Source organism: Ptychodera flava, chromosome 2 (assembly GCF_041260155.1).
Source record: "Ptychodera flava strain L36383 chromosome 2, AS_Pfla_20210202, whole genome shotgun sequence".
In the NCBI taxonomy this organism is placed as follows: domain Eukaryota; kingdom Metazoa; phylum Hemichordata; class Enteropneusta; family Ptychoderidae; genus Ptychodera; species Ptychodera flava.
Genome location: NC_091929.1, coordinates 52,429,123 through 52,442,980, shown reverse-complemented (window position 1 = coordinate 52,442,980; position 13,858 = coordinate 52,429,123). Strand labels below are relative to the sequence as shown.

The 13,858-nt window shown below is 38.1% G+C and overlaps 1 protein-coding gene and 1 long non-coding RNA gene across 2 annotated transcripts in view; one reads left to right on the top strand and one right to left on the bottom strand.

Annotated features, from left to right (window-relative positions):
* The window catches only part of LOC139123450 (piggyBac transposable element-derived protein 4-like), a 909,605-nt gene that overhangs the window by 18,046 nt on the left and 877,701 nt on the right, over positions 1-13,858 (top strand). The window lies entirely within an intron of this gene.
* Positions 8,782-13,651, bottom strand: LOC139123445 (uncharacterized). The gene is made up of 2 exons (XR_011549676.1): positions 12,472-13,651; positions 8,782-8,968 (listed from the first exon to the last, which is right to left on the bottom strand). It is a non-coding gene; the product is annotated as an uncharacterized lncRNA (long non-coding RNA).

Sequence of the window (13,858 nt, the reverse complement as noted above, 5' to 3'; positions counted from 1 at the left end):
TAAAGTTGGGTGACCAAGAGTTTCGCAAAAAGAAATGTGGTCAGACTAGAAAAAACTGGAAGACGTATGATAAATTTATGGCCAATTACTCTTTTGATAGAATACCATTCCCTACGCCCGCCGATGAGACTGTATTCAAGCGCTTCGAGCAGCAAAGTCCAGGCGTCAAACTCCAAGTATTTCAGATCTACGAGAAAGATCTCACCCCGTCCGACATACCTGTGTTATATAGTGGCTGTAGCGGAGCCGAAGGCAATTTTGATCAAATAGCAAATATCTTACTGATAGTCGGTGAAGACGGCAGTCACTATGTACCAATTACTAAATTAAATCGCCTTCTTAATTCTAACAGTAATCGCAAGAATAAGCACAGACGGAAGTGTATTTGTATTGTTTGTAAACGAGGTTGTGCGTCAACAGAAGAAATATAAATACATCAGGTATACTGCGGAACAGACACTGCTCAGCCAGTTTTTCCTAAGGAAGTATGTCAATTTAAAGGACATAAGAAGAAGGTTCCTTGTCCCTACGTCGTGTATGCAGATACTGAGGCAATTATTGAGAAGGGCACCGGCCGACACATTCCAATTTGTATTTCGTATGTTATGATTGAACGATGGCCAGGCCGTTCCGAAGGGAAGCCGAAAGTTTTTAGTAAAAGAACATTCACAGGTACAGATTGTGTTACAGAATTTCTAAAGAATATGAAGAAAAGGGCTGAGAATTATTCGAAATCGTATTATTGGAAAATAAAACCGATGAAAGATAGATCTAATTACAACGATCCAGACTGTATTGCATGTGGAGATCAAGCCAGATACGGAATAGTGAAGGATAAAGATACTTTTTATTGTGAAAAGTGCCGCCCATCAAGAACCATTCCTATCTACTTTCACAACCTCAAGGGATACGATGGTTCTTTTATTTTACAAAAAATACATGAAATCAGGGATGTTGACGAACCAGAGCCAAATATCATAGCTAAGACGGGTAATGGTGGAATTATGTGTCTTATGAAAACATTTATTTTTAGTGCCTCAATTGTTGTCGATGGGGAGAGGGAGACAAAGAAATGTTTCTTTTCTATAAAGTTTATGGATAGTGCCCAACTAATGAACTTATCGCTCGATAAGTTGGCAGAGACAGTGCCAGAGGATGGATGGATGATAGAACTTCCGTACGAAAAGATTCAGCGGGCGAAAGGTTTCTTCCCGTACGAATATTTAGACTCGGTTGACAGACTGGAAGAGGATCAGCTCCCAGAGAGAAAAAAATTTCATAGCAAACAAAAGGAAGAGGATATCTCAGAGTCTAATTATGAACAAGCATTGAAGGTGTGGCATTAAGTACGATGTCGGACGATTCGTGATTATATGGAATTCTATTGCGAGACAGACGTTCTCCTTCTTGCGAATATATTCGAAAATTTCCGTGACATATGTTTAGAAGCATATAAGTTAGATCCAGCCCACTATATGTCAGCGCCCGGCTTAACATGGGATGCTATGTTACTTTATACAGGTAATAAATTTAAACTCATTCAAGATGCTGAGCAGATGAATTTCATTCAGAGGGGAATTCGAGGTGGTATCAGTCAGTGTAATATTCATTATTTACAGACAAATCATCCGGCTTACGCTGGCGCTACTGGCGTGAATTATGATCCGGAGAAACCGTTAACCGAAATAAAATATCTTGATGCTAACAATCTTTACGGATATGCAATGAGTCAACCAATGCCAATGGGCGGACTTCATTGGATGACGATGGAAGAATTGTTAGAATGGTCTGCTCAGAATGGTGGAGCAGGCTTGGATTGGGGACCCAGCGCTAGATTTCCACCAAGTTTTCTAGAAGTAGACTTAGAATATCCGGCCGAATTACATGAAGAACATTCCGATCTACCTCTCGCGCCGCATCACTACGGATTTCCGAGACAGGGCAGTCGATTGATTACAAGTCTTATGGACAGAGAGAGATACGACTTACATTATAAGTTGATTGAATTCTATCTTCAGATGGGAATGCGACTGAAAAAGATTCATCGGGCACTTGCCTTCGAAGAGAAAAAATGTCTCGAGAAATATATTGCCATTAACACTGAAATGAGGGTAAAGGGAAAGACAAATCTGAAAGAATTTCTATAAGCTTATGAATAATGCAATGTTCGGCAAGACAATAGAAGATGTTCGAAAGTACAGACACTTTAATTTTTTTCGGGCCGGAACCGTTCCGATAGTGGTCGTAAAAAGATTCAGAAGTATAATCCAAAGATGAAACATATAACTCTCATAACTTCCGAAGGGATGGTGATTCCTGCGACAGTGTCCTACTGGAACTCAAAAGGGATCAATATGCATATAAAAAGCCAGTTTTCATTGGCGCGGCAGTGCTTGAACTTTCTAAGCTGTTTATGTATGAGTCACAGTATAATTACTTTCGAAAGCAGTTCAAAGGAATACGATTAGCCTACATAGATACTGACAGTTTTGTTTACAGTGTACCTCTTCCTTCTCCAGATACAACTTTCAATGATATAGTCCGAGAAGATGTAGAAAAGAATGGTGAGAAATCTATATATGATACTTGTGAGATGAAAGACGAGATAAGAGTTCCAAAGATTAATAAAAAGGTGATAGGTAAATTTAAAGATGAGTTGAATGGTGGACCTATTCTTGATTTTGTCAGCATATGCTCGAAGTGTATGCTTTTCGGACTCCAATTTCGGTGACGAAAAAAAATAAAGGGATAAAAGATGTTTGTGTTCGAAAACATTTGAACTTTAAAGATTATAATGATCTGTTTGAAAATGGAAAAATCCGAAGGAAGGAGACCGAGCTGGCACAATTTGTACAGTTTGTACTGAAAAAAGCTGGAGAAATCCGTAGTGAAAAGTGTAGTGAAATCATGATGGCGCCAAATGATATCAAACGTGTGCAGTTATACAATCCAGACACGGGCGAATGGCTGGCAGAAACATGGCCGATAGGACGGAGTTCCCCTTCAGAACCGTTCCAGTAGGGCTAACGGGGTTAACTTTCATTTCCACTTAATCCGTAATGTTGCATGTATCTTTCTAGCGGTGGACTAAATCCTTCTTGTTTTTGTATTTCTAATGCCTGATGAAATATGTCCTGAATAAGTTCTGAGGCGTTTTCTATTGTTGCACCTTTTTCTTGTATTTGTGTAAGCAGCTGTTTATATTGAACGTAATAATGTTTATATTTCTCTCGTTTTTTTGATACTCCTGTTTTTCCTTGTATTACATCAATAATAACACCTGGTATAGGAGTTAAAGCTAAAAGAACTGGAACTGTAGGAATGGCTGCTATTACAGCAGAACTTACAAGAATTCCCTTAGTCACATTAAGAGCCATATCAATTCGGCCCATCAATTTATAACTGTGGCTATATGCAGCGCCAGTTCTTTCAATATAGTCAGCCAACTGTTCAACGCTTTCAACAACTGACACGTGCATTTTTTTTATTGTATATGTAAGGGATGATAAAAAATAATTGCAGTAATATAGAGAGACAATATGGCAGAAGGAGGAGAAAATATAGAACTCCAGGATTTTGATAATGCAAATTTAAATGATGATGATGCTACTGCTGAAACATACTTTATAGACGATGATAATGCCCTTGCAGAAGCCGATCCTTTCCAGGCCAGCTCAAGCGATAGCCCGCAGGTGGGTCGTTTGACTGAACAGAGAGTAGATAAAATATTAAGTATGGTTAATCAATTCATAAAGGCGAATAAGATTACTGATCCGGATACACTAAATATATTGGCTACGGATTCTGAGATTAGGGATGGAAAGCTGTATTAAAAAAACCTCAAGCTGTCTTAAGATGGAGGAGGTGGATTTTATAAGCTCACCACATTAATGAGAGAAAAAGGAGGACATGAATTTATGAGAGATGTATTCGGAGGCCGCTCTAGCGCAGAGCCTGAATATGTGAGTCGTACATTGTATTCTGAAGATGTGAAAAACGATAAAATACCGGCTGAGAAGATGACACCAGACGACATGGGTATATACAAAGATGAACTGACATTCTTACGGCAAGATGCTAGTGGTAATGCACATAAAATACAAGCTTTTGAAAATAAAATCGAAAAATGGAACGATCTAAACCCCGAATATAGAGCTATTAATGATGAATTAAGGATTGCGAATATGCGTCTTGGCGAGCTTAACAATGAAAAATTAAAATAAGGCTAGAGAAAAGAGAAGTTGAAAAACAGTTGAAGGAAATTCCTTTAGATCCCAATCAAAAGAAAAGCCGAAAAACTACTAGCTGAACTCATAACAAGAGAAGCTAAAATTGTTGATCGAATTGAATACGAACATGATAAGATCAGTGAGGCACGTGAAAGTCTGGCTACGACTAGGTCTCTTCGATGATGTAATTCCGATCCAGAATTGTCACTCAGGCTGAAGCTGACAGAATTATTTAAACGAAATGGTATTACAATCGCTGCATTACTAACTGCCCTTGGAATGACAATATCAACAATTGCCCTAGCTGTGACTAAAGGAGGACGAGGAGGATCAGCAGGAACTGGCGGCTCTGGAGCAGGTCCGCCCAAAGTATATACAAAAGCGAAAGAAATTGTAAAGCAATTTGGCGAATGGTTAAAAACCTTGGCCGCAAAAAGTGCTGCTGCAATACCAGGTTTAATCGGTTCCCTTGTCAGTTTTCTATTAAAAACAGCAGGATCGGTGGTCGGATTTGTTGGAGAACAGATATGGATATTTATAACTGGTTTAACATTAACAGAACGAAAACAGTTCCCCACTTTACGAAAAGTTGAGGTGAAATGAGTTTTTTTCTTAAAAATCATGGAATCAATTTTTTTCTTTTCAAATTTTCAAAAAAAGTGCTTGAAAATCCTAACACAAATTAATGTGGTTTCATTTTTCTATTTTTCTATGAAAAAGAGAGTCCATCTTGTACAAATATGGCCATGTAACATTTTTTGATGAAAATGTGACCCGAGAAATTACTGCACATGAAATTCATTTTTTCCAAGCAAAAGTCCACAAAACACATAAGTGATTAGCAGTACTTGCCTTATATTATAAAAAAATTCAATTTCAGAGTAAGGTGATTCAGTTTGTCAACCATTGTCGAAAAATTGCAACATTTATACTGTTCAAAATCTCAACATAGTTGACAACACTTCAAGGTCAACTAATCTGATTAAAAACTACTTACTACACTCAGTTCCAAATCTGAACAATTGTTGACGATACTTCACAAGGTGAACTCGTCTGTTCTAATGCTATTGGCCATACTCAGTTATGACTGTTTAGACATTTCCTTAATTGAATCACCATCACTAGAGGACAATATGTGTAAATATAGAATGTGTGCACAGATAAAGGTGATAGTGAAATTCTTTGTGGAAAAAATGAAAGTGACAGGCATAAATTACATTCAATTACAATTCATAACCATTTATTGACATATATATATAAGGAATTTAACATTTAAATGAGTACATGTAGTAGTAATATACATTACAAAATATATTCACAAATACATTGTACATTATGTTAAGAGAGCATCTGATTTGAAAGAAAAGTCAATGTTTGTGTTACATCAGGTACAAATATATTCAAACAAAATATATCTCAAAATTACAGTTATAATTTGCCATACTTAGATTGAATGCTTTTCTACACTGAACCATTAGGCTGCATTGACAAACAGCTCTGGAGGGGGGGGGGGGTTCCCAAATAAGTTCTCAGATTTTTTCAAATACCCCCTAACAAATTTTAAATTAAAATTACAATGTGTTCAAGCCCCCTCCCCTCCTTTCTGACTTGCTATAATTTTAAGTCACTCCCAAAGGAAGGCAAAATGTGGCCAATATAATGCTTTGTCTGAAAATATCAAATCATAATGCATGCGAGGCTATTGGGCAAATTATTACAATTTGTTCCCATAAAAACAAGCTATATCTTTACATTTATATGTGTGTGATAATTCATTTAAATGTACTTTGCTTGAATTGGCAGGCAAAAACTGCATATGTGTACAAGAAATGTTGATCCCTATACATTGGAGTCTATGGCAAAACTGTGAATAATTTTTTCCTAATTTAAAACTGCAATATTGGTGCATTTATGGACCTGAATAATTGACATAATTATTAGAAGATGGTAGTTACAATGTATATGTGCTTATGAGTACATGAAATTTCATGTACTCATAAGTACATATAACTATGTCACGCCGCAAATGGAAATGGCTGGAAATGAAAGTGCCAGAAGGTATTTTGAAAGGAATTTGATATTCAATAAATTTTCAAGTCTCCCATCCTTTGCAATGTCAATTTTTTATGATGCCCCGGGCATGTTTTAAATTTTTTCAAGTCTCCCCTGAAATCTCCTGCCCTTCACCTCCAGAGGTGTTTGTGAATGCAGCCTTAAGTTTAAATTTCAACCCTTCCACCTTACAATTAACAAATCATTATTTTTGCAATGTTACAACAATTTAGCAATATCTAGTAGTAATGCTTTCAACAAATTCTCAACAGATAATACATTGTATATACATGCTACTGCAATGTAATTGACTGGTAAAAAGCAGTTGATATACAATATACATAGTTCTTAGCAAATGAATGCAAATTTTTAGTGTCTTTGAATTATCATTGTAAGTTGATGGTCCTGATACATGATGATGAACCATACACTGGGTGGCCACAAAGTTAAGTGTAGCACTGGAGACCTACTATACTATTTTCAAATTGAAAGACAGAGTTTTACATCATACTACAAGTGACCTTGCAGCCAGCCTATATAGCCCTACACAGAAGTGTCAGAGAAAAATGAAAACCTAATCATGTAAGAACAAATCTGATACAGAATAAAATGTAATCATGTTGATTGATATGAAGGGGCTTAATCATTACATACAGATACATGTATATGTAGCATCACACTTAAATAAAAATAATATGGTAACTAATGAATGTGGATTGTAAAAAGTTATAATAATTTTGGAAGGAAATTTGATGAACAAGTCTTTGAACACATACCCCTCTTGTTAAACTGGTATACACTTCAAAGGGTTTTAAAAGATGAGGAAAATGTACAGTTGTGAATGACAACAAAATGGACTGCAGAGTGCCCTGTGTGGAGTTTCCATAAACAATTAAATTTTCAATTCTGTTTGTTAGTCCCTACATGTATGGAAATACATGCTGTGTGCTAAAAAATTTTATGTGACTTTGTAGCTGCCACAGAAACCTATGAAGTCACTGAGGTGAAAATGAATGTGATTGTTAGAGTTTCACTGTTGTCCAAATTGTTGCTTCAGTACTACTAATGTTGAATTAAGGTCAGCACAGATAGCTATTTTGACCCCTAACTGTATTGAGAAAGTGTTAGATTAAATTATTCTTCAAGCATTTAATACTTAAATTGCTGTCTACAAGAGAGAACACATTGTCTACAAGAGAGAACACATTGTCTCCAATCTACTGTCACAATATCCTTGCCATGTTACAACAATTAAAAACATCAAACTACACTTGGCTCCTTCAGTTCTAGCCTGAGAAAAACAATAGCCATCTAACGAAGCAAATACTGCAAATGATCAGTTGAAATATTGTGACTGCTTAAGGATTGATGTAAAAAAGTGTTATGTTAACCCTTTTCGTGCCAGACAGTATCACTTCCCCATCAGCCAAGTCAGTAAAAAGCGGTATTGAGCCAAAACATGACGTATTTTCACCCACTTGGCTTGGTAAAAAAAAATCAAATTTATAGAATTTATGTTTTCAACAGCCTTCAAATGTACAGTATTATGTTAAAATACACCATATGGAATATGTTGTGTTTCATTATTTTAACCATCTTGACCTGGTGGTGAAATATGGACTTGGCAGGAAAAGGGTTAATGTAAGTAATATCAATTTTCAGAATTGAATAATTTCTGCATGTTTATCATGGCACATTTGCAAAATGTTGAAGATTCAAAGAAATGGCCTTTTCTATTTAAATTTTATTTTTTTATAAAAGTATATCAATGCTCTCTTTTGACAGTAAGCATACATGTATCAAAGTAAACATGATTTCATCTTTTGTTTTGGTTTACAGAGTTGAAATAAAAAATAATTCAATCATATGTGAGTTGTACATGTACATATACATGTACATGTATGGGTCCTATCTCAGCCACCAGCAATCAGATTGTGAACAAAATATTGCACATTAGTACACTGCCATAGAACAGTGTATAGAATTGAATGAAATCATTTTCTAAATGTGTAACAACAGATCTTGACAAGCTAAAAACCCACAAAAACTAGACTGAATTGAAAAGTCTGAAACTGTACGTAATTAGTATTGCCAAATAAATTCCGTATAACTGCTACATTCTTTTATAATTATGCAAAATACACATCACATAAAAAAGCTACATGTATTTAACTACATGTATACAAGTATGAGCTAAAGACACCCCTTAGAGTCCTTGTTTCAATATTCAAAGCAACTGAACCAGTATTTTGTCAGGGGAATTTCTCGTATCTTTGACCATGACTTCAATCTTACTGTACATGTATCAAAAGATGTCAATTTGAATTTTGTTCGCTACATGTATCCATTCTAAAACCAAATTGGAGGAAGGAAAAGGAAAACTCTGTGACAATGTTCTTAAATCAACGAAGTTGAAAGCTTCAAACATTTTTGAGTATTTGTAGAATCTACCTACATTATGTAAACTATAGTCCCTTGATTTTCTTTGACATATGATGTAGCTTTTCCATCAAGGGTTTGACTACTTACTCCTCAATATGGTCTTGAAGTCTTGGCAAGTATTCTGGGTCCCATCCGTTTTGTTTCCGTCATCAATCTCCTCTATCAACTCTACACACAAGTACTGTTCATGTGCCCATGTAATTCTTCAGCCTCTATTGTGTTGTTGGTGTCCTCATGGCAATGATCTACAATCAAAGATAATAAAACACACATATTAGTTGAGCCATACAAACCAAATAGCATACAAAATATGTATTGACATGTAATTGAAAGAAAAAACATATTATAGAAGAATGAGAAACACAAGTTACTGAAATGTGAAAATATATGATTTACAGTGTTTAAGTGCAGACAAAAGGTTCACGTAGCTTTTAAAATCCAGTGAGAATTTACATTAGCGAACTTATCAATAAGCCTGTTGATGAAAAAGAAAGTGAAGCAAGGCTGCAGGCTGGCAAAGACTGAACCATATTACCGGTACACAGTGTTTCATCTAGGATACTACACCAGGGTGGGGGGATTGGTCCCCTCCACTGGAATTTTCGAGGGGATTTTAAAATTTTGGGGAACTTAACTTGTAACTTGTACGGGTTTTATTTGCCCGAAAAATAAGTTTGTCTGTTCACTGAATTCAAAAACAGGACCCATTGTGTGGGCCATTGACACCACAGTTTGCTTGTGACTTTCATTGCATGCCGTCTGCACTGAACACGTTTCTGTGACAATAAAGTCCGATTGTTCGTGTCGATTTTGCTATCAGAATTATTTTCAGAGTGTTATGGACATCCATACAATGCATAAAAACTTCAGTTTGTCTCCTTTTCTCAATCGTACAGAGATAATGTGACACAGAAACCGTATCGGGCTAGGGCAATGAACTTTGTGAACGTACACGTAACTCTCAACTGGCAGGCTTTCATATGCAAAATCAGCGTACGGAAAATTTACGCGTGGTATATGTTTCAACAGCATTTTCATGAAGCAGATCAAAAGCCTAGATGAAACACTGATTACATGGTGATCGAAAATCGGCAATTTTATGATGACAATTGTGTTGGATTGACTGTTATATTATTTCAGCACCCTGTCTTCTTGAACCGTACAATCGCAAATCGGCAGTTTTACTGATGCCTGGCTTGAACTTTGAAGCAACTAGATATCCTCGATATACCGAATGTAATCTTCAGAAAAGTCTGTACAAATAAAAAACGCATATGAAGGAGATATGTCAAAGTAACTTACCTATAGTATCATTGGGATCGGTATGCGGTTTGCAATGCCGTTTGCAATTGCAGGCAATATATCCATGGTTTGACCTCATTTCTCCTGACGGCGAGACCTATTGGTACGTTGAATATGTCGTCAAGTATACTCGTTCAATTTGCAACCATTTTATCAAAGTTTGGATACCGTTTTCGGCGAAATTTCATCCAAAGTTTAGCAAAGAAACATGACAGAGTAACCTTGAAGCTAATTCAGATACGTGTAGATTAACGGTCGATGTCTTGCCGCTAACACTTTGACCTGCGTGACCTGGGTCATTTAGCGAATCTGACCAATCGCGGACAACTTTTCACATGATAAATGACGTCATCATGCGTGATGCAGCCTAACCAACAACAACATGCAACGTACACGTTTTTCTCAAGGGTCTATGATTTGATGTTCGGACCTGTGGGGAGTAGCAAAAGTAGCGGTGCTCGGATCTACAAATATCAAAGGTAAAACGGAGCACAGCTTAACATCGAATGAACAATGATTCTGAGGAAGACACGTTGATAATTATAAGGCAACTTCTCATTGATGCACAGGGCTTTCCCGGCGTTTTTATATGTGTGCCCATAGGATTACGCTGATAGACTACATGTACACGTACACGCGTACTCGATCAATTTTCTGAGCCGAGATCGCAAAACGGACGCACGCAAATTTTAATTTGAAAATGGACTGAACTCATTAATTAAATACCTGACCGTCCTTATAACTTCACTCTACTAGAAACGAAAACTCAACTACGGTGATGCCTATACCCTTATATATACCTTGACTGGCTCATGTTTTGCTGCCAGTGAACTGTTTCGAGCTGCCATAGAGCTGTGACAATTGTAGTGTCAACAAAGTTTTACTTCGAACGATTTGAGCTGCATAACGGCTGTTGACCGATCGGCCGAGAGCTGCACAAGTCTGCATTTCGTCTTCCAGAGACACTCGAATCTGCAGCAGACAAATGACAGCTCCAAACGCTCTGTGCAGATCTGCATTAAAGCTGGTTTGAGCTGTCACAGCTCTGAAACCGATCTGCTGCAGCTAAATGAAGATCTGCACGTTTCCTACGGGTTATCAAATGCTTCATTGCACCTAGCTGCAAAATTGTAGCGCTACGGTGAGGCGGTCGGTGATTTTTGGTTTTTGCGACTTCGCTCACCAGTAGCGCTACAAGGCCGATGGCCCTGGGGAGTATCATATAAGCGCACCCCACTCGACCAGGCGTGTTGATGTGGAATGCAACATATTTACTGCATTTGGTCGTACCGATGTATCACTACTGAAGACTAAACAGTATACTGCACTAACTTTGTCATTTATGGGGTTTGAAATTTGTCAAAACACGACGATCGCGTTCCGAAACATTTCTGGGAGCCGTTATTACCACTTCCGTAATGGCGGCTCCCACAAACACCGACGCCCCACGCTCAATGTTTTCAGAACGCGATCGTCGTGTTTGAACGATTCCAAACCCATTAACGACAAAGTTAGTGCAGTATACTGTTTAGTCTTCAGTAGTGATAAATCGGTGCGACCAATTGCAGTAAATATGTTGCATTCCACATCAACACGCCTGGTCGAGTGGGGTGCGCTTATATGATACTCCCCAGGGCCATCGGCCTTGTAGCGCTACTTGTGAGTGAAGTCGCAAAAACCAAAAATCACCGACCGCCTCACCGTAGCGCTACAATTTGCAGCTACATTGCACCATGATTGGATTTGTTTAAATGGCAAAGTTCTTGTCAGTTTTCTCAAGAAATTGCAAACTGTACACTACTTTTCATTGACAGTTTGCATCAACATGGCCTAATTAAATTTGAGGTTTAAAAGATACAAATTTTTGTGCATGTCTCTGAAAAACCACTGAACTTAGTAAAATTATATGTACTTATAGGTTTTCCTAACACAAGGCTAGACGACCTTCAGTGCTGGCAAAATTCTGGTGCCACAATGAATGACTCTGACTCTGTGAGCTGGAAAATTTCAGTGAAATCCTAATATATTTTATATTTAAATACAAGATATTGGCAATGGGAGAAGTGGGCCTGAGGAACACACATGCTTGTACTGTAGAAGCAGAAGTGCAATGTTAAAAGAAAATGTACCTTGGTAATTTGGAATATTATACCATGTATGTCTGTATAATTACACCATGGAGTATAAAAAGACCTATTGGGCGATGCTGAATGTAATTGAAATGTAAATGTCTACAGTTGAATGTCTGTTGATCAAATGGACATGCCTAAAATTTACAAAGTGTCCCTTGGCATAATACATTTCAAAGTAACAACCCCCTTCCCCCCTCGCCCAAGGACTCCTCCCTTGCTATTTGAAGATTGAGCTTTACTGGTCAATGTTTGTTTGATTTGAACCGCGGAACTATAAAAAGGGTGTTTGGATAAAGATTACAAACTTGACATACCTTTGTATACGCATGGAAGAGTGTGTGAATGAGATACCTCCACTACACTACATTCCTGGCCGGCCGCAACAGTGAACCGAAGTGGTCAAATTCCTGAGATGAACAAGTATGTCGGTTATACATACACGCTGTTTAAAGTCACGATTCGACTGTGGTCAAAAATACATGTTGTGTAAGGTGCTTGAGTCTAAACCGGCTGCTGTTTTTTCTGCAACTGCACGCCATTATCCATGACCTGGATAAGCAGGTCTGAGCGACGATCCACTGCATTGTTACATCACGCACAGTTCACTGCATAAGCTGTCGCCTTGAAGACTGGTCGAATAAATGTTGAATTGTGCGAATCTTTGACGATGGTATGATACGCAGCATGGTCCCTCCACAAAATCGTGCACGCAGCCACTGTACATGACCACGGTCCCTCCACAAAAACCGTGACATGACTTATGCGTTCCGCCGGTTTCTGTCTGTGTGTCGAGATTCGGTTCATATTTACCTTTTACCTTAGTGAAGGTCAAGGGTCGGGTAGTCCATTGTAAAAAGGGAAGGGAAGCAGGGAACAGATCTTGTACTGCCTGTTAAGCGTTAGGTGTGCATTTCTCTCTTGAGTATAATTCTATTGTATATCACTTACAATCACTACTGTGTTTTCGTCCTGTGATATAGTTTCAGCTTTAAGATTGCAATATTTTTTCTGGCGGCATGGCACAAGGAACTGACCCCTACCTATTTTAATAGCATATACAGTTACGTCACAACACACCCAGCTTACATACCAAAGCATGCACAGCTGCACTCAAGGAAAAGAAAAAGCGGCTGCGAAGATTATTTTGACCGTGAGAGTAGAAGCGAGATGTCTCAACCATGCCGAAATGCGATGTTTGACTTAGTTTGCTACCTCCATCGTTTGACTCGGGTCACCGATCGTTACTGCACCGGCACACGGCAGGTACTTTTTCCCTTCAATGGAGGTAATCCCCGGAGGTAATCCCAGCGCGTTGGACGATCTGCCTCAAATCATATGAACGTTGTACTTATCGCGGCTAATAACAGCAGCAGCTTTACAAAGGAATGCAATGCAACAATCTGCAATTGAGACGAGAAGGAATACCCGACAAGCTGTAAACAAAACATCGGATGAAACAGTTGAAGGTATAGGCCTAGGTCATCTATTTTGAAGTTAACAATTGGTCAAACATTTAAACATGCACACCTATGGTGCAAGGAGAAACTCATCATTACACATCATGAGAAAACGACATTGTGATGATTTACGACGGCGCCACGAGGGCCAGCGTGAGTGGGATCGTCTGAGAATCGACGACTCGATGTGATGATCGAGGTTTCTGACAAAAGATCTAAACATAAGCGTTATGATGAGGAAAAA